The sequence below is a fragment of the Malus domestica genome, chromosome 12, assembly GCF_042453785.1.
Source record: "Malus domestica chromosome 12, GDT2T_hap1".
Taxonomy (NCBI): Eukaryota; Viridiplantae; Streptophyta; class Magnoliopsida; order Rosales; family Rosaceae; genus Malus; species Malus domestica.
The window spans coordinates 15,256,303-15,276,981 of NC_091672.1; the positions used below are offsets into that span (position 1 = coordinate 15,256,303).

At 35.9% G+C, this 20,679-nt stretch overlaps 1 long non-coding RNA gene across 1 annotated transcript; it reads left to right on the forward strand.

Moving 5' to 3' along the window:
• The first annotated feature begins 10,676 nt into the window (after positions 1–10,676).
• Positions 10,677–19,267, forward strand: LOC139190145 (uncharacterized). Its single transcript, XR_011574186.1, has 4 exons — positions 10,677–11,746; positions 12,874–12,961; positions 17,420–17,465; positions 18,630–19,267. It is a non-coding gene; the product is annotated as an uncharacterized lncRNA (long non-coding RNA).
• Positions 19,268–20,679: the final 1,412 nt, after the last annotated feature.

Below are 20,679 nucleotides of genomic sequence, written 5' to 3' on the forward strand. Positions count from 1 at the left end.
TCCACTCGTTTTTCTAGCGAATTGCTTCAACAAACCTCATGGGAAACACTTTAGAACCCTTCCTCTATCCATTCCATCTCAAATTTGGAGAGATTTGGTTTTAAAAATAGAGAAAACCGCAAGAAAGGGGTGCGGCAGAGTTGATTTGAGGACGGATTGAGCACACCCAAAATCTAGGGTTTCCGACGGGTTTTGTTGAAATTGGAGGCCTTGCCGACCGACTTGGCCTTGTCCACGGGTATAAAAGTTTCTCTACTCATTGAGATCTTCATTTCTGTAAATTTTGGTAATTTTTTGAAATAGTTGGATTTTCCGGCGAGCCGGGGCGGCCGACTGCCACCCACGGCGGAGCGTGCGGTGGCACGTGGCCAATGGGCCACCAATATTCTTTTTAAGCTATATTTGATGTCCTAAGTTCAGTTTTGATAGTGGCTTAACGTTAGTTGATCATTTGGACTTAATTTCGATACGATTCATGGTTAGGCCAAAAAGTGAATCGACGATCCAACCGTCGGATCATCATCAAACTTTGATACGTAGTATTACGTAATATTTGAAGAATGCAGGAACTTACGGATTGAAAATCCGACGTATGGATCTTCCCGAATTGGATTTGTAAGTTCATAAAATAAAAGGTTAACCGCCACTCGGTTTTAGAAATTGGCGGAGATCCAACCGTCAGATCATAACGAAATTTTAGTATGTTGTTCTAGAAGCTTAATTTGTATCTTGGGAAGTGACGGATCAAAAGTCTGAGCTGTGGATCTTTCAGATTGAGTTATGTGGGTTTATGACCCTACCGTCGAACTTAGTCGACGGTTGACCTTTGATCAACGGGTCTCGCATTATTCTTGAATACCCTTGTGGATGTGTGTTATGTGAATTTCATATTCTATGGATAAGAGTTCTGAGACGTGGTTTGATAACTGTTTTAGTCGTCGAGCGTTCGGGACACCTTGGTTCTGATGTTAGGGAGTCGTAGCGCGGACCCCAAGTGAGTGGGTATTTGTTTTCTATATATACCTATATACTATTGATTTTTCCCAGAAATCGGATTTAAATGAAAGTATGTTTTAAAATGCCATGCATACATTATATGAATTGATAATTGATGCGTGTATATATATATATATATATGTGTGTGTGTGTGTGTGTGTGTGTGTGTGTGTGTGTGTGTGTGTGTGTGAATTGGTGATGTGGACGCAAAAGTGAGTACAGGTGAGTTTTATGTTAATCATGTGATTTATTGTGATGTGAATTGTATTGAAAGCTCAAACCTGCACCCTTGGTGTTAGTGCTTATATTATTCACCCCGCACCATACGCTCACCTTGGATCCAAGTAGGTGCATGTCGTACAGACCAATAGAGGGTTCCGACATGTCGTACAGACCATGAGAGGTGGTTCCGACTGTAGGTGACTTTGGATTATTATACAGTTGTTGATAAGAGAAGCACTATAGTGTATTCTTACACCATTCTTGTCGTACAGACTACTTCAGGTAGTTCCAATTTATGTGCAAAGTAGTGCCGTACAGGTCACAGTTGGTGACTCCAGTTGGATTGGATATTAAGCTATAGAATTAATCGTACAGGACCAGCTACAGGGTCTCCGGTTGATTTATCATTTCACCTGATTTATATTGATGCATCAATATTATGTTTCGATGCATTGCATGGCATATTTTCTGAAAAGTGTTAAAGGATTGTGATTTGAGATATTTGCTGATATATATGCTGATATATATGGTTATATAAATTATTTTCTGGGAAAGTATACAGGTTTTTCAGCGAGGGGTTATGAATGTTGATAAATGAGATATTCTTGAAAAGCTTTATTTTCGCCCACTCACATTTTCTGTTTTGCGCCCCTCCAGGTTCTAGTAGCAAAGTTCCTTATCGACGAGGATTCGTGGCATGTCCTTGTTAAGGTGGCTATTTTTGTGGGTATGGTTTCTACCTACATTGCTGTACTTGACTATGCTCTGACATCACATGTGATTTGGGTTCATACCCACGCACAGTGCACTCGGTTATTTAGGCACCTTTAGGTTTAAATTTATTCGCATCATTCCTTATCATCACTTTATGGCTTCGTCACCTTCTAGGTGGCGGCCAGCACATCTCGATTCGGAGTCCTAGTGAACATTCCGGATCGGGGTGTGTCAGTTTGTTATTAGAGCATAAGTTGGACAGTATTGCGTTCATCACACGCATGATGTGAGCATTATTGGTTTTGCCACCTCGTCGATTACGAGAAAATGTAGTAGCTTCTCTAAGTTTTTGTGGTCAGGTCGATTTCTTGATGTTTAAGAAGAGCACTCCGGCGAATGTTCTCATAATTAAAGAGAAGAAATTCTCTATCAAGGGGCGAATTAGAGGAAAGAGGATGGCCTAAATTAGGGTTAGCGCATCATTGGGTGTTATCAGATACTCTGCCAATTAATCTGATACTTATCCTCTAGCCATCGGCATTAAACTGTTGAGATTGGAACTCCGAAATAGTTTGATTCCTTGACAGTATCTATTGGATTATTACCTATTGGAATTCTTGTGAAGTCTACCTTGTTAAGATTCTAGGACAGTCTCGTGTGACGATGGTGCTAAAATAATAGCATTTAATGGAAAAGCACTTTGGAAGTATCACTTTGGGTGTATGATTGGACTTGGAAAGTGATATTGTACACCCTTAGTGCGGAGTATCTTGTATGTGTAAAGGATGTGAGAATCAATAGCCATGGTGTTGAACCTAAGCTATGCTCATGTGATGTTTCAATTATTTATAGCCTTACTTAAGTAGAGAAGCTGTGTTCTTCCAGCCCTAAAGCTTAGAGTATTGATGATGTTTTCTTTCCTTTAAAAAGGGCGTTAGAATTTTGAATACAAGCATTGGTGGATCAACTAAGTTAGAAAGGTGAGTTGTTATTAATTTCTCTCACTTTGTGATATAAATGTGATATAAAAGTCTGTGTTCATGATCCAATCAGGTGTGGAGATATAAAAGGAATTAAAAGTCGAGGCTCCACTTGATGTGATTGAAGGAAATTCTCAGTCTAGGCGAGCCTGCCTTTGGTTAGAGCAGAAGAATGTTTGAGGATATACAGTTCAACTTCCTGGGCAACCACAGTTTCTTATTGGTTGTTTCCAGAGGATGATGGCATTATGAGATAGCTACTTTGGACTCTTATACTAGTTCGGACAATTAGAAAACGAACTAGATTATTATTTGGATGTAATTGTAATTTGCCGTATTGCATATTTTACTTCAAGAATTGAAAAGTCTTTCCTGAGGTTATGAGTACTAGATAATACGTGAATTGCGGAGGAGCATCGTAATCAGGTATTTGGAGGATCAAGATTGTGTCATAGAAATTTTATGATTTTGACACGATGTTTGAAAGGTAGTACGTGAACACGAGCAAGGCTTTGTTCAGATGTTGCGTTCTAAAGTTTATCGATTAAGGAATTTATTCAACCAAGTCTCCTACTTATGGAACTTCGAACTTTGGGATTTTACTTAGATTTAGTCACTTCCTTAAGTGACGGTTGGAGTTATTTTCCTCATACACCAGTTTTATTTAGATTGATACTTATCTTGGAAGGTGTGATCTTTATAGATGGTATTCTTTTCTCATTTCAAAAAGAGTTATAGGGATGAAGGTTGAAATCCTCACAAAGTGTCGTGAGATTTAAGATATTCTTAGTCTTATTGAGGTTATCGACTATTGATCAGCGAACTTACAGCTTTAGTGTTTTGCATCACTTTTGATCAAAGAAGTTGGTTTAGTGTGTGATGTGAGTTATGAATGAAGATCTCTGACAGATTAAGTGTTGCCTTTTCTTCATATGATTTTTACATCCTTTGGTAGCAGCGAGACATTTTGGAATTTAAGGTGACGTCTCTTCTCGGATGTTGGTTAAGTAAATGCATCGAGATGGGATAACACTTATGCTTCCTAGCAGTGGAACCAATAAAGATGAATCATCTTATATGTGTTTGGAGGTAACAATGGTCATTTTTCATTTGAAAACGGTTTGGTACTTCTTTGTGGAGAAGTGTGTCCAAAATCTTCATTAACTTTGGAGCTTTTTAATTACACTTACCTTTGGACAGAGTAAGTTGCTAGCAGCAGCATTGGAGGGATTAAATTAATGCCTATGATTGCACTATCGTGTATTATCCTGGTTGTGCAAATGTAATTACTGAGCATCGTAGCACAGATGATTTTTATCCTAAGTATTTTAGTCTCCCTCATTCCTTTATAGTTGACCCTTGAATATCGTTGCGACGTTATTTGGATTCTCCAAGAAATTGTCTAAATGAGTTACATCACTTACCATATCCAGATGCAAACGGGATAATTACTATAAGCTTCTGGTAAGAAGTATTTTGGTACATGTGGAGTGATAGTGATGCCTTGATGTTTATGGATTGACTTGGCAATCAATCCATTCTTCCATTGATTCTGAGGGAGCTACAGTTGGATCATTTGTTAAAATTACCTATTCTCGAATTTTTTAGTTAGTTGGCATTTTGGTCAACATCATTTCTGGTCATGACTTCATATTCATTCCTTGTGCTGAGAGTGTATTTGGTCAACTTTGGTACATGCCTACCCTATTGCAGTTCACACTATTTTCAAGGACAGATAGTCATTCGGGAAGAATTGCTTGGATATTGAAATCTAGTTGGAATCATTAATTCCTCAATCACCTGTCGATTACTCTGTGGATTAGATCATTACCATTGGTGATTAAGTATTCTGGAAGTTGTTTTTGGTAAGGGTAAGGACAACCAATCAGTTGGATATCATGAACTTTGAATGTGATGACCTTGTTTGGAGTTCTCAGATTTTCGAGTATGCTTTAGTCTTCTTGACATGATTTTTTTCATTTGATCGATGAGTAATTCGATACATTGTCTCGGCAAAGGCGTGCGCCAGTTTTATATCGATGCGTACAAGAAATCTCGAAGTGCAATCTCCTCATGAGTTTATTGGACTTACCAAAAAGGAATTTCATGTGGTATTAAGAATTGAATGGATTTCAGCTTAGTATTGGGGAAAGTATGAAGCCTAGTAATATTGACAACACTCTCCATGTAAGATTGAAATTACAATTATCGCTTGAATGTTGTCGATAAAGATTTGGATTCTCAAATTTTAGATTTCAAAGGTTATATTTTTTATTTGGTGAGCAATGCTAGTGAATAGTCGCGAAGGAAATATGTGATGATATATGTTCTTCTACACGCATCTTTCAGGACATCATTCTAGGACTTGATAATTTGGGGAGTACATGGATATCAAGCACTCCTAGCAGTTAGATTGATGAGCTTAAAGATTCTATGGCGTTGCGATCGAGGCACGAATTGGATGATTTGGACATAATTGCATTCAAGGAGCAAGATGATTCTTACTAACTTATTGAGACAACATTGAACTATCGACATTCCAGGCCGCAAACAGTAATATCAATGGCTTACTTTTGGGTTCTCTAAGCTAGTAGGTAAGACGACTCATCTTTAATAGTAGTTACTAATTAGTTATATTTCAAATTTTCTCGAAGTTCGTGTCACGACAAATGTTTGGCAAGGACCATTTTCATTTTGAATCTTGATTTTTGTGTGCAAGCATTTTCTATGAGACTATTCTATTTATTTGAGTATTTCTGATTTTGCAAATGTTGAGTGAGTTATTTCTACTTTTGGTTTTAAGTTTGGCGCAAGTGTTTGAACTGAAGGCTTCTATATTGATAGTTGTTTTTTATATCCGTAAACTTTTCTTAAGCCATTACGTGGTAAGTGGTATTCTTACTTGACGGATTTTGTGGAAGTTATATTACTATACTGACGAGGAAGGAAAAAGGTATGAGCTTGGAGGCATGAAAGAGGAATAATTGCAATCCAATCACGACAGAATGGCACTCTCTTTTATGCAACCGCTCTAATTTGATCTCTTCCTTGTGTAAGTATTTTTATATAATGGTACTCTTCTTATTTTTGAGTATTTTGCATCTAGCAAGTTATTTGAAATTTCGAGGATGAAATTTTTAAAGGGGGGAAGATTGTGACAGTCCGTCCCGGAAAATATTGATTTTTTTTTATAATTTTATTAAGTGATTTTACGAAATTGCCTTTCGAGACACGTGTGTTGACTGAGATTATTTACGGTGTCATGTCACCTAAGAATTTCTTTATTGGCCTATCCTCATAATACTTGTCACTACGGACGTGTGGGCGCAAGCGGTTCGTGATTTGGAGCTATAACGAAGAAGTTATTAAAGTTTGAAATTTGATCAATTTTATTATTTTCAGAAAATATGGATTCTTCCTTTATAAAATCTGGTGTGCTATTTGGATGGCCTAGATTTAAAGAAGAAGAAATGGATGGTGCGGATGGAAAGGAAAGAAAGAAAAAGAAAAGGAAGAAGAAGAGATTGGGCAAGCTGCCTATCTAGAGGAAAAGATGCAAGAGCTCCGGGAGAGAAATGAGAGGGAGCTGGCCAAATTGGGAGAAGAGAGAGAGAGAGACTGACCAATCAGAATAAGGGAAAGGAGGAAAGAAGGGAGAGAGTGGCGTGGGGGATCGGCCGGATCCCCTTGGCCCGTTCTTGACCCAGTCGGCACCCATGTGTAATTTCGATGATTTCCACCCATTTTTCCGGCGAATTGCTTCAAGAAACCTCATGGGAAACACTCTAGAACCCTTCCTCTATCCATTCCATCTCAAATTTGGAGAGATTTGGTTTTAAAAATAGAGAAAACCGCAAGAAAGGGGTGCGGCGGCCTTGGCTTCGAATCACCCTATCCCAAAGCAATTTCTTTCAATTTTCACCATCCATGGCATCCTCTTGAGGCCTAAAACAAAGCCCAAGCAATGGTTGGGACGGCGGAGTTGATTTGAGGACGGATTGAGCACACCCAAAATCTAGGGTTTCCGACGGGTTTTGTTTAAATTGGAGGCCTTGCCGACCGAATTGGCCTTGGCCACAGGTATGAAAGTTTCTCTACTCATTGAGATCTTCATTTCTGTAAATTTTGGTAATTTTTGGAAATAGTTGGATTTTTCGGCGAGCCGGGGCGGCCGACCGCCACCCACGGCGGCGTGTGCGGTGGCACGTGGCCAGTGGGCCACCAATGTTATTTTAAGCTATATTTGATGTCCTGAGTTCATTTTTGGTAGTGGCTTAACGTTAGTTGATCATTTGGACTTAATTTCGATACGATTCATGGTTAGGCCAAAAGATGAATCGACGATCCAACCGTCGGATCGTCACCAAACTTTGATACGTAGTAGTACGTAATATTTGAAGAATATAGGAACTTACGGATTGGAAATTCGACCTATGGATCTTCCTGAATTGGATTTGTAAGTTCATAAAATAAAAGGTTAACCGCCACTCGGTTTTGGAAATTGCCGGAGATCCAACCGTCGGATCATAACGAAATTTTAGTATGTTGTTCTAGAAGATTAATGTATATCTTGGGAAGTGACGGATTAGAAATCTTAGTTGTGGATCTTTCAGATTGAGTTATGTGAGGTTATAACCCTACCGTCGAACTTAGTCGACGGTTGACCTTTGATCAACGGGTCTCGCATTATTCTTGAATACCCTTGTGGATGTGTGTTATGTGAATTTCATATTCTATGGATAAGAGTTCTGAGACGTGGTTTGATAACTGTTTTAGTCGCCGAGCGTTCAGGACGCCTTGGTTCTGATGTTAGGGAGTCGTAGCGCGGACCCCAGGTGAGTGGGCATTTGTTTTCTATATATACCTATATACTATTGATTTTTCCCAGAAATCGGATTTAAATGAAAGTATGTTTTAAAATGCCATGCATACATTATATGAATTGATAATTGATGCATATATATATATATATATATATATATGTGTGTGTGTGTGTGTGTGTGAATTGGTGCTGTGGACGCACAGGTGAATATTAGGTGAGTTTTATGTTAATCATGTGATTTATTGTGATGTGAATTGTATTGAAAGCTCAAACCTGCACCCCTGGTGTTAGTGCTTATATTATTCACCCCGCACCATACGCTCACCTTGGATCCAAGTAGGTGCATGTCGTATAGACCAATAGAGGGTTCCGACATGTCGTACAGACCATGAGAGGTGGTTCCGACTATAGGTGACTTTAGATTATTATACAGCTGTTGATAAGAGAAGCACTAGAGCATATTCTTACACCATTCTTGTCGTACAGACTACTTCAGGTAGTTCCGATTTATTTGCAGAGTAGTGCCGTATAGGTCACAGTTGGTGACTTCGGTTGGATTGGATATTGAGCTATAGAATTAACAGTACAGGACCAGCTGCAGGGTCTCCGGTTGATTTATCATTTCACCTGATTTATATTGATGCATCCATATTATGTTTCGATGCATTGCATGGCATATTTTCTGAAAAGTGTTAAAGGATTGTGATTTGAGATATTTGCTGATATATATGGTTATATAAATTATTTTCTGGGAAAGTATACAGGTTTTTTAGCGAGGGGTTATGAATGTTGATAAATGAGATATTCTTGAAAAGCTTTATTTTCGCCCACTCACGTTTTCTGTTTTGCGCCCTTCCAGGTTCTAGTAGCAAAGTTCCTTATCGACGAGGATTCGTGGCATGTCCCTGTTAAGGTGGCTATTTTTGTGGGTATGGTTTCTACCTACATTGCTGTACTTGACTGTGCTCTGACATTACGTGTGATTTGGGTTCATACCCACGCACAATGCACTCGGTTATTTAGGCACCTTTAGGTTTGAATTTATTTGCATCTTTCCTTATCATCACTTTATGGCTTCGTCACCTTCCAGATGGTGGCCAGCACAGCTCGATTCGGAGTCCTAGTGGACATTCCGGATCGGGGTGTGTCAACAATGCCTCTTCAAGGCTTCCATTGTCAAATCTAGAACAAACATATGAAGATGAATTACTTAGAGAATTGGACTATAACCTCTTATGGAGCGTTATTTTCAATTAGGGCTTGAACTTTACTAATCTCTACTTAAGAAGAGTTCAAAGTTTATAAACTATATATATATATATATATATATATATATATATATATATATATATATATATGTCATGCTTTAGGCATGCAACAAATTAATTAATGTCACTTGTGACTTTATATTGCTTGGATGAGATAAATGCAAATGTATCAATGCTAATTCTCGACATTCTTTGAAAATTGTCTTTCTCCCTTAAAGTCGGGAATGTTGTTTGATCAAAGTGACAACCTGCAAAACTGCAGTAACTATGAGCACAACTTAAAACAAATTGACTTGAATCCTAATTTTAGTGGATGAAAAACATCGTTGTACACAATTACTTATTGGTTGGAAAATATACCTCAACCGAACTGATCATTATGATGCATGTGATCAAGATGCATCTTCCAAGCTTCAACTAGCAATGCATAAAATGCGTAAAGCTTGTGGTAAGCCATAAGAAGTTGTGTGCTCAAAATTAATCCCAAGTGGCATGAAATAGCATAAAAAATTTGGGAAATGGCGCTTGTCATAGTAGGCGAATAATAAAATGATCGTCTTGTAGATACACCTAGGTCACTAATCAAATAATCCACAATAAGATGTTGCATTCTCAAGACAAAATACAGGATCTAAAGTCAATTTTAGATGGTCAAAGGACCAAATTTCTATGTGAGCAATCCTTACAAGGACATGGACATTGCACTATGTTGAGGCGTCAAAATATGTCCATACATATTTGTAATAATCCTACACATCATTGTGGATATTGAATGGCCAAGATAATTATGCCATGATTTGGTCAATGAACTTCTGGTTTATGACAATATAAGCATACACTACTACTATAATTGTGCGATACAACTCATTAAAGAAAGTAGGAGCTTCTCAAATAAATAAAAATTTTAACTAACAAATTCAGAATAATATACGAAAATGAAATAAACAAAATTGAATCAACATAATAAAAGTGAAGAAAAATAAATTAAATGAAATGAAAAGCCAAGCTATTGAGAGATAACTCAACTGTTTATTGTTTGTAAGATCAAGTTGGGAGATAAATCTCAAACACTAAGAATGGAACAAAATGGCTTTCATCTGTATTAGAGAACAAGTTTGAAAACTCAAGGTGGGTGATATCCACCAAATTCAAAATTCATGGGAGAAATATCAATTTGTCTCAACAAGTTTTCATTTGTCTTTAACCAAGACTTTGGTAAAACTACACCAAATTTTGGTTCAATTATTTAGAATCAACAAATTCTGGGTTCTGATTCAATCTAATAACTTATCATCTAAGATGTACAATTTCATTCCTAAAATAAGGGACATAATAATTTTGTCATCAACGTTGAGAAAAAATACTCCAGGTGAACTGTATCCATCGAGTTCGAGATATTCATATTCCCATTTGAGTTTTGACGCATGCTTCAAATTGTATGAATACGAACCTCTATATTCATATGTGGGCCCTTTAACACCACTGACGAAAATTGGGATCAACGGACTAAGGTCCGGATCTAGCTATTTGATAGGGATCCTTCATGTCATGATCTTTTATATGATATTATAATCTTTATCATATCATATTGTGTAGTTACATGCGTTTAACATACATTATCTATACTAAAGTAGGGGGGAGGGCAGGCACTATTCACGTTTGTTTTGATTTTGCTTTATTTACAACAATACCAGCCTGATGGGGAGTGGGTTGGGAGGGTAATTCTCAAAATTTCAGAGGGTAATTTTGTCCATGTGGCTTATCAGGGAGCCACTCGATTTCACGCTATTTACAACAAGCCCGTCAGGTTTGGTCTGATATTGGGGCTGGTTGGAAGGGCACTTTTGTCCTATTTGTTTGAGACGGATTGGGTGGGTTTACTTTGCTGTCATTCAGGGAGGGTTTCGGGGATGGGAGGCCATGCCTCCGATAGAGAGGGAGAGAGAGAAACAGAGCGAGAGAGAGAGGGAGAGGGATCCTGGCATGGGTGAGTGGAATGGAGACAGTGAGAGAAAGAGAGAGGGAGGGGTTGGATGGTGAACAGAGCCGAGTAAGGTCCCCTCAGTTCATGAATCACTCTGGATCGTTCGTTCCCTTTTGCATGTCGGATCAATGGCTGGATTTCGAAAGCTAAGTTCCATTTTTTATTCCATTATTTGCTGTTAGCATAGATGTGAACTGTTGGGTTAGGTTTTGGGGGTTCCTTTGTTTCGTTTTCTCTCATTTTCTTTCATTTTGGGGATGCATCTCTCTGTTCTGTGCATTGCGTTCTGTTTTAAGGTCAGTTTTCTTCTTCTTTTTTGTGGCTTTTTTTTGGGGGGTTTTCAGTTTGTTCATCTTTCACTCTGTATTTAGATTTTTCGTTCGTGAATGACTGAATGGATATTGGGTTTTGGTGGTTGAAAATATGTTTTTTTTTTCTGCTTAAGCTTCTTGCTCATTTTCCTGGGATTTTTGGTTTTCGGTTGCAAGGTTAAAGAGAACACTCAAATCTCAGGTTAAATGGGTATTGGGTTTTGGTGGTTTAAAATATGATTTTTTTTCTGCTTAAGCTTCTTGCTCATTTTTCTGGGATTTGTGGTTTTTGGTTGCAAGGGTAAAGAGAATGCTAAAATCTTAGAAATTGGTATTGGCTATTGTATTAATGCATTTGCATTTTCGTTGGTTTGCAGTGTAGGTGCATTGAGACCTAAAAATATTTGCGAGAACTTCATAAATTTTTCTGAGGCTCCGATCCTTGAAGGGTATGTGTTTTTGAGCTAAGTTTTTTTTTTTTTTTCGCTTCTCTATTGTTAGCATGTATTGTTGTCATTTATGGCCTTTTGTTATGAATTATTTCTGGATATTATATAAACTGCATAAAATTTGGATATGATGAGAAAACTAATTAAACTCAATCTTGGTAATGATTTCGTTTTTGAGAAGCTGTCGAAAAACAAAGTTTGGATAAGAAAAACATCATCCTTACCAGTTAAGTCATTGATAGCATTTTGAGCATCCTGAAAAGGTAAATGAGAGTATGATGAGTTTTGATTTAGTTAGAAATTGACAAACTGTTAAAGGCAGAGGCTGGGCTCTAAACTATTGTTCAGTGTTTATCTGTACTGGTTTGTTGTGTGCTTGAGGAGCTCTATCTTTTATTCTGTCCTGAAATTGGTCTGTCTGTGGAATGGAAAGATAAAAATTTCGTAAATGTTTTGATATTTTTGACATGATTTATACTTGGGATTCATATTTTTCAAAGTTTGTAAAAGTACTTGACCTGTGATGAGTTCCTTTGTATACCTTATTAAATAAGTTACATATTTTTCGTGAATAATTGTGTGTTTGATCTGGTATTAGAACAAGAATGCTGTTTGAAATTTTGTTGGCGTGCTAAGTGAAACCACCACTATTGAGGCTTTGGAGGAATGGTGTTGAAACCTATCAAATTTTCCCGTACTGATTGCTTCGTTTATTTTTTTAAGCTTTATTTGCTTCATTGTTCACCTGTGATGGGTTCATCAATATTGGTAACATAGGATAATTTCATGTTTTTTTCTTTCGGTTTTACGACATTTTTCCTCACTTCAAAATCTTATAGGTTTCATAAATTTACTTACCTTTGTTGGGATTCTGATCTTTTTACTGAAATTGTTTTGGTCCCTGATACTCAACTCTGATTTCTGCTATTAATTGCTGCTGAAATGTGACTTTTGCTATTAATTTATTTACCCTTCATATTTATGCTGCTTTTTGATTCCATTCGAATTAAATAATGTAGTTAATCTTGATATGAATTCTCTCTGTAACAATAATTAGCGATTTTAATTTAAATTATTACTGATTTGTTCTTGATTTGCCATTGAATCTTTCTTAATTTGGTCTGCAGGTGGTTCTGACGCGGAGGAGAAGCTGTAAGAGGTTATGATCTTGCTGCACTTAAGTGCAGCTGTTCTTCAACTCATATAAACTCTTTGGTAGGGTTCAAACTGTTAAGGGTTTTATTATTTTGTAAAAGCTTTTTAGCAGCAGAAGTTTGGTCTTTTTGTGGTTGCATTATTACACTGTACAACTCGAGTTAGAATGGGTTTCTTGCTAACTGATGTGACTTAGGGATTCTAAAAGTGGTTGCATTTTACAACATACAACTTCAATTTGTCTCGGTTTCTCAATGAATGTCGTATGAATTCTTAATTTAATTTCAGAAGGTGATGCGTTTAAAGTTTGTGCTATGTGATGAAGTTAGCATTTTGTTTTTTTTATTATATACTGGTGGTCAACATTTTTAGTATATTGGTTGAGAAAGATTTATCATTTTCTCATTTTTGTATTTCTATAAATTTTGAGAGTCTTCGTTCTTCAAAAATTAGAAAGGTCACAATGTAGTAAGGGTGTAACAGTTGCCTAGGATCAAGCAAAAGGAGTAATACATTCAGCATTTACACACTGAAGTAGGCCAAAAGTGAAAACTGACCAGTAAAGATTATGGTAATTCACTGATTTAAACATAAACCAGCTTTGAGAGTGATGCTCACCCATTGTTCGTTTTCCTTGCAAGCATATTTTCTGCCCAAAGTTTCCCAAACTGTTCTCGAACCGCTGTATCAGCATATCTTTCCAACTTCTAATAGTCTCTGGTGCTAGAACATCTTCTAACTTCTAATTTTTTGTCTTTGTGTTGGATTTTGATGTTTATGTTTTGCTGCTAAGTAGACTTTATACTGTTTTAAATCTATTTTGTAAATGTGCTTAAAGATTGGACATGTTATTGAATATTAGCCATGTAGTTTGAATTGGATATGTGATTGAGTATTGGGTATTTAGTTTAAATTGATTTGAAAATGTGGTTTGTTGAATTGGAATTTGGATGTGTGCTAATTTTAATTGCATATGTTTGAATTAGAGATGTGCTGCTTGAGGAGGTCTATCTTTTATTCTGTCCTGAAATTGGTCTGTCTGTGGAATGGAAAGATAAAAATTTCGTAAATGTTTTGATATTTTTGACATGATTTATACTCGGGATTCATATTTTTCAAAGTTTGTAAAAGTACTTGACCTGTGATGAGTTCCTTTGTATACCTTATTAAATAAGTTACATATTTTTTGTGAATAATTGTGTGTTTGATCTGGTATTAGAACAAGAATGCTGTTTGAAATTTTGTTGGCGTGCTAAGTGAAACCACCACTACTGAGGCTTTGGAGGAATGGTGTTGAAACCTATCAAATTTTCCCGTACTGATTGCTTCGTTTATTTTTTCAAGCTTTATTTGCTTCATTGTTCACCTGTGATGGGTTCATCAATATTGGTAACATAGGATAATTTCATGTTTTTTTCTTTCGGTTTTACGACATTTTTCCTCACTTCAAAATCTTATAGGTTTCATAAATTTACTTACCTTTGTTGGGATTCTGATCTTTTTACTGAAATTGTTTTGGTCCCTGATACTCAACTCTGATTTCTGCTATTAATTGCTGCTGAAATGTGACTTTTGCTATTAATTTATTTACCCTTCATATTTATGCTGCTTTTTGATTCCATTCGAATTAAATAATGTAGTTAATCTTGATATGAATTCTCTCTGTAACAATAATTAGCGATTTTAATTTAAATTATTACTGATTTGTTCTTGATTTGCCATTGAATCTTTCTTAATTTGGTCTGCAGGTGGTTCTGACGCGGAGGAGAAGCTGTAAGAGGTTATGATCTTGCTGCACTTAAGTGCAGCTGTTCTTCAACTCATATAAACTTTCTGGTAGGGTTCAAACTGTTAAGGGTTTTATTATTTTGTAAAAGCTTTTTAGCAGCAGAAGTTTGGTCTTTTTGTGGTTGCATTATTACACTGTACAACTCGAGTTAGAATGGGTTTCTTGCTAACTGATGTGACTTAGGGATTCTAAAAGTGGTTGCATTTTACAACATACAACTTCAGTTTGTCTCGGTTTCTCAATGAATGTCGTATGAATTCTTAATTTAATTTCAGAAGGTGATGCGTTTAAAGTTTGTGCTATGTGATGAAGTTAGCATTTTGTTTTTTTTATTATATACTGGTGGTCAACATTTTTAGTATATTGGTTGAGAAAGATTTATCATTTTCTCATTTTTGTATTTCTATAAATTTTGAGAGTCTTCGTTCTTCAAAAATCAGAAAGGTCACAATGTAGTAAGGGTGTAACAGTTGCCTAGGATCAAGCAAAAGGAGTAATACATTCAGCATTTACACACTGAAGTAGGCCAAAAGTGAAAACTGACCAGTAAAGATTATGGTAATTCACTGATTTAAACATAAACCAGCTTTGAGAGTGATGCTCACCCATTGTTCGTTTTCCTTGCAAGCATATTTTCTGCCCAAAGTTTCCCAAACTGTTCTCGAACCGCTGTATCAGCATATCTTTCCAACTTCTAATAGTCTCTGGTGCTAGAACATCTTCTAACTTCTAATTTTTTGTCTTTGTGTTGGATTTTGATGTTTATGTTTTGTTGCTAAGTAGACTTTATACTGTTTTAAATCTATTTTGTAAATGTGCTTAAAGATTGGACATGTTATTGAATATTAGCCATGTAGTTTGAATTGGATATGTGATTGAGTATTGGGTATTTAGTTTAAATTGATTTGAAAATGTGGTTTGTTGAATTGGAATTTGGATGTGTGCTAATTTTAATTGCATATGTTTGAATTAGAGATGTGCTGCTTTGAATTGGATAGGTTGAATTGGAGTGTGCTATATTGATATATAATGAACTAATGGATACAAAACACAGACGCACACACACGCACACATTCACCAGTAACCACCTACTTTGGGTTGTACCTGTATGGGTGAATCGCTCTGATACTGTGTATTCACACGGTTAATTCTGTTAGGTGCACGTTACCCTATAGATGTTACAATTTAGGTCTTGAATAATTTTTCTCACCTCCCTTCTAATACCATCAAATCAGGTAGACCTTTCCTTAACAAACCTAGCAATCTCTAAAATCTTCCAAATTTCCATACCTCTTCTATAGGTTTTCAGTGAATCAAGACGTTTTGTTGATATCTTGGTGTTTGTGTTCAACACATAACTGAACAACGAGTTACAAGGAAATGAGATTTTTATGCAAATCATTTGGAGTTTGATCTATTAGTATTAATGTACGAATGGAGAATTATTGTAATTGTTTTTTTTTTATGTTTAACATCTTTTGCTAATCATATTTTTACCTCTTTTCCAATTTTGGGTAGCATTTTTTGCTTTTTAGTTGGCTTTGAAACGAAATTTTTTAAGCTGCCAAACACCATTTCGTTTTGTTTCAAGCTACTAAACCGCATTTGGTTCTGTTTGATTGTTGTCTATTTAGAGTTTTTCCTGTTTTGGTTGGTGGGGTTGAATTTATTTGGGTTTATATTTGATTTAGTTGGTTAATTTTTTTATTGGTTGCAGATGATATATTACTGTGGAACTTTCTATCTTTGTGGTTGTTTCAGTGGTCGTTTTTGCATATCTTGATATGTAATGATAAAAAAGTTAATGACATTGATCATAAAACAATTTTTTGGTTTGGTTTAGAAGAATGCAGTTGGTTCAGTGAGATTTTTATTTATTAACTGCATAACCAAATTTATGAATTGTATATATTGTCTTGATATCTGAATGTGTAATGGAGATGTAAACACATAGTATGAATGAGAGGGTTGAAATGGAATCAACCCTGTGGTTGGGGACTGAACGAATGTGAAATGTTGCATCTGGTATAAATTGGATAGTTGAGCATCCCGCTGTGGTTCTCTGTTTTTCCAAGAGAGGGTATCTGTTTTGAGTCTGCTATACTTATTGCTTTAATTTTTTATGACCCTTAATAATAGAGATTGAACTACAGTGTTGTATGATGGTGTTTCCAATGTTTTAGATGACATTGATCTCTATTAGTTTAAAAAAATATTTAAAGATTTGTTTTCGAGGGAACCATTAGGTATTAATTCATATATGTATTCGGTGAGTTGGTCAGCTTCGATTTCAGCAATAGGAGAAATTTAAGCTGTGATATATAAAGTTGGTTATTTGCTTCTCAAGCCATTGAGCCACAAAAGTTATTCATGCACTTAGTTCTTTATTATAAGATTGAACAAATTTAATTTGCTTTTATATCCGATTGTATTGAACTAATTGTAGATTCCATGACATTACTGTTCCATTATGGCCTTGGTATAGAGCCCTTGGAATTTACTCAACATTTCACCTAGGTCTACAACTTTTGTATTCTTCGCTGAACCAAATTATTGTGTTAGATTCAAAATATTCCTAAATTTTTTTTTGTTTTGTTTTGCTTTTTTTTTTTTTGGGCTTTTTGGTTTTTTGGTGTGTCTTTGCTCATTTAGCTAAAATTTCATTAGATTTCATCTTTAAATTTGAAAGTCTTAGGGTTGCTAATGGATTTACTTTTTGCAAATTTCAGAAATTTCGATCGTTGGAGGAAGAAGTTGGTTCCTTGATGTTTTGAGGTATATAATTATGTGCCATCATTTTTTTTTCAAAGCCTGATTAGTTATCTACCTTTTTTTTATTTATATTCGTGAAGCATTCATATTTGGATTTTAAATATATGATTAACTTTTGTTATTTTAGCTTTTATTGGAACTGAGTTTTTTTCTTTTTTATGTGTGTATCTGTTATCTGTTGATTTATGCAAATGTTGAATAACTGAGTATTTATTTGGTGGTTTAAGTTTTAGAGTGGAACTGGGCTTCTTTCTATTTTGTACACGTATCTGTATCTGTCTATTTATGTAAAGCTTGAGAAAACTGAGTGGTCGGTGTATTTGTTCCAAACAACATTCAAAATGGATGATTGGTTTATTTGTTCTAAACCCTATTAGATTTGTATTTGCTTGGATGGGCTGTTAGTATAGGGATGGTTAGATTACGAATTTTGTTTTGGCATTTTGTGATTCGGATCTAATTACAGGTTTTGTGTTCATGTCTCCATGTTTCGGTTTTTGTCCTCTTTGTGTGGTTAGTTTGGGATCTAATTGTCCAATGGTTGGATGGTTTGTTTGTTTTTTTTTCTTTGAACTTTGTTTGTGTGATCCTGTTAGAGTTGAAGGTCCCTTGCTAACTCTCTTATTCTGGTTTAGGCCAGCGTTGTAGCTTTTTTTTATCGAATGTTGTTAGCCATTTTATCTCTGTGATTTTGTTATTGGTTGGTTGGTGTTTTAATTAGGTTTTTCCGATAGTTAACTATCTCATCGTTCCCGAATTGTTTTAACATATGCTGTTCATAACTGCACTTTCTCAACAAATCAGAATTTTTAAAAAAAAAAAAAAACCAGCGTTTTAGAAAATGAGTTGCCTTTTAACAACTCATGAATACATCTTAGATGTTCAGAAAAATTCGTGAGCATTTACATTCAAAGCGCATTAACTCATGAATAATTAGGTTTTGTAGCTTCTTTATCAGCTATCACTTCAAAATTTGATTTACAACACTGTCAAAATACTTTTTGGTTGTGTTTTCTTTAATAATTATCTAACTTTTGGGAGCTCTTATGCATTTACTTTATTAATTTGAGTTTTAAAGATTTATCACAGTGTCATTCTTAAATCTGGAAAGTTAAATATATTTTGAAAAACCATCAATATTAATGTTGTATTTAATTTCTGATTCAGGGTAAATAAAATGATGAATGAGATTGATCGAAGAGAACAACAAATTCTAGGAGGAGTTTTGGTCAAAAATTTAAGGGAACTGGTTAAGGCACGAAACGAAGAAAAAAATCGAGGGACATTAGTGAGATATTTCGATGCTCCCCCGGGATCTGGTACAAGAGAGCAGTGAAAATAGAAAAAACAAGGATGGGTTTGCGTGTTTATGGTAAAGGTCCGAATCGGAACAAGTTGGTGGTCCATACTATGTATCGACCTGCAAATCGTACTAATCCGCCGAAAGAAAAAGTTCCGATGAATGATAATGTTTTGCAACGATTTTTGGGGTTTTTTCGTGGAATGTTCAAGTTTGATCGTTCGAAAAAGGTTGGAGTTTTGTTGTTCTTGCTTGCCTCTGCTGCAACAACCTTTTGGGTTCTAAATGTCTTGAGACGACGTGGGTCATGGATAAGATAAGGGTAGTGTAAATTTTTTTTGTTTGGTGATAAGGGCAATAATGTAAACAATTAACCCTTTAACCATTGTAAGCATAAAATGTTGTTGATACTCTTTTTTGAACTTTTTGGTACACTTTTGTATCGCACTTTAATGTTTTTTCGTGACCCTTTTAGCATCTTAACTATGAAGTGTTGTTAATACTCTTTTTTACACCTTTTTGATACAACTTTGTATCATTTAAGGATATTTTTTTGCTGTTGATAACCTCATGGTCTTGGTATTATGTTTCTCTGCTTATAGTTTTATGCGGTTGCCTGTTCTCATGAATGAATAATTTCTTTGCTTATTTGGTCTGATGCTGAACAAAGCCAATGTATATGCAAGATTGCTAAAATTCAGCAGATTGGTTTTCCAATTGCAGCTTTGGTCGATTTTTGTAAAGATTCTATTCTCTTTTGTAACTCAAAAAATTTTGGTTGGTTAAATTCTATTTGTATGGATGATTATGTTGTGCAAGTTATTTGTTTTGAGCAATGACTGGACTCTAAAAAATTGTGGTGGTTAATGTGGTTTTTAGGTTGGTTTTTTGGTCGGGAAAGACGAGGTGTGCATGAGTTTTACATTCTTATTTTCGATTGATATATCACTACTAGAATATGGAAGACATTCATATCGTGCAACAAATCCAAGAATTTAAAATAAAAGGGCTAAGTGCGGTTTGTAGAGGGTGGGTTCAAGAATGGGTGAAGTTTGGGTACATGGTGGGATGAATACTAATGGTTTCTTGATTGTATCCATGCCTTTGGAAAACCGTAACGATTGTCTCCTCGCTGTTTCTGTGCGGGAAGCACAATGCCGGAAAACAAAGGTTAGGAAACTAACTACGGAAGCAAAGAAAGAGTGAGGCATGATTACAACGGCAACATTGTGCCCTGCAAGAATTGCCGGTGAGATAGAGATGGCTAACAGCCTTCGCACTTGGGATGCACTTTCAAGTGTTGTCAAGGTCCTCATGTGGTGTTATGTCTCTTTAGATTATAAACTCCGAAAACTCTCTCCATGTTTTGTTTGTATTTCCGCCAAGCAGGAGCAATATCTTCTGCTGTCTTATCTCTCCCCCAAGTGGATGTGGATGTTTCTTTAGCTGCAGTTTTCCCCCAAGATGGTGTGTCATCTTCACTTCCCTTATTTGCCCCTTGGGGAAATGTCATGGATTCTTCACTTTTGCCCTAGATAGATGTAGCATCTTCTGTGGCAGTATTTGTTCACCATGCTGGAGCAGTATCTTCTGCTGCCTTGAGTATCTCCCAAGTAGATGCACCAAGTTCTTTAGCTAGAGTTTTACCCCACGATGATGAAGACCATCGATTGTGTGCCTTTGACTTTTTTTGGCTTTGCTTTAATCCATGAGTTTTTGTGCCGTAATGAATTCTTTCTCATATTGCATATAAAAAACTACTCTGGTGCTTCTATTAAACCAAAACAAAGTTATATGTCACTTATACAATTTGCATGGTAGTTGTTGGTTAGGTTTGCTTAATTCTTTTACTAACAATTTGTTTACACATACTCGGTCCATTTGTCTTCATATAAGTATATAAAAACTGCATCGTGT